Consider the following 1,159-nt stretch of genomic DNA (forward strand, 5'->3'; position numbering starts at 1 on the left):
ACGGGAGTCCTTGCAGCCTGTGAGCTCACGGATGGAAACAGACCTGCAGCGTGGAGCTCGGGAGCTGGTCGGGGAGACCCGTCAGCCTCCAGGGCTCAGCACCGGGACTCGCGCTGAGACGGCCGGCTGTTCACGCGGCGCCTTATCCGGGACGGTACCCCTGTGTCTGAAGAGAGGCAGCGTCTCCCAGTTATTAGATTCAAAACATCCGAGTTCCCACCCCGCCCGCCGCATGCAACCCTTTGACCTCGTCCAGGAAGAGGCCTCGCTGCCTCCGCCACACCCTCCCGGGAGCCTCCCGCTCGCTCCCTGACGGGGTGAAGGCGGAAACACGGCGCTGCCCGAGCTCCTGGGAAGGAACACGCAGGAGCTCCGTGTTGCAATCCGCTCTATCTTTGTTCCCCTAATTATCCCCTGCTCTGTGCTTGCCTCACCGGGGAGGCCGGGCGCGCCTCTGCCAGCAGCTCCGGCAGCTCACCTGCAGGCCCCCCTGTCCTGCCAGCAGCTCCGGCAGCTCACCTGCAGGCCCCCCCGACCCCCCGTCCTGTCGGGCCGCCTGCTTTGCATGTTCCCAGGTGGTTTCTGTGGGAACAGCCTGTGAGGGAGCCGCTCGCAGGGACCAGGAGCAAGGCTGCCAGGAACAGGCTCAGCGGGGTTCATGGGAAGTGGTGGCAAAACAGCCTCCAACAGCTTCTGGTATTTTCAGATAATTAAGCGCAATAAAAATAATAATTAACGTTGTAAAGGTAAAGCACGCCTTTCATCTGATCACCGCCCATCACACTCCACAACACCCTGAGCCGACATGTGATTATTTCCATTTTGCAAGGGAAGGACGGGTTCAGCCAGGCTCTGCGACGGCTCAGGGCCCAGGAGTCGGTGTCGGGAGGGGAGGGGGTGCCGAGGCCCCGTCCGGAGCTTTGTGTCTCGAAGGAGCAACTCGCTAAGGTTTCAGAGACGAGGCACCAGGTCACCGGCACTGACACGCTGGTGCCCACGTGTAGGGTGCCCCGCGCCCCGCTCACCCCCTGATTTCCGTCCCTCACTGTTCGAGGCCCCTCTCACCGACCCCAGAGGGGTTCCCGGACGGAACAGCCCCCGAGCCCCTGGAGAGCCTCCATCCTCGTCCCCTCGTGTGAATGAATTTACACGAGACCTT

The 1,159-nt window shown here is 62.6% G+C and overlaps 1 long non-coding RNA gene across 1 annotated transcript in view; it reads right to left on the bottom strand.

Moving 5' to 3' along the window:
* The window catches only part of LOC102256110, a 2,884-nt gene extending 2,188 nt beyond the window's left edge, over window positions 1-696 (bottom strand). The window contains exons 1-2 of the long non-coding RNA XR_001363653.1: window positions 248-696; window positions 44-166 (exon numbers count right to left, since the gene is read on the bottom strand). This is a non-coding gene — a long non-coding RNA (uncharacterized LOC102256110). The remainder of the gene's footprint in view (window positions 1-43; window positions 167-247) is intronic.
* Between the last annotated feature and the right edge of the window lie 463 nt (window positions 697-1,159).

Source organism: Myotis brandtii, unplaced genomic scaffold (genome assembly GCF_000412655.1).
Source record: "Myotis brandtii unplaced genomic scaffold, ASM41265v1 scaffold426, whole genome shotgun sequence".
NCBI lineage: Eukaryota > Metazoa > Chordata > Mammalia > Chiroptera > Vespertilionidae > Myotis > Myotis brandtii.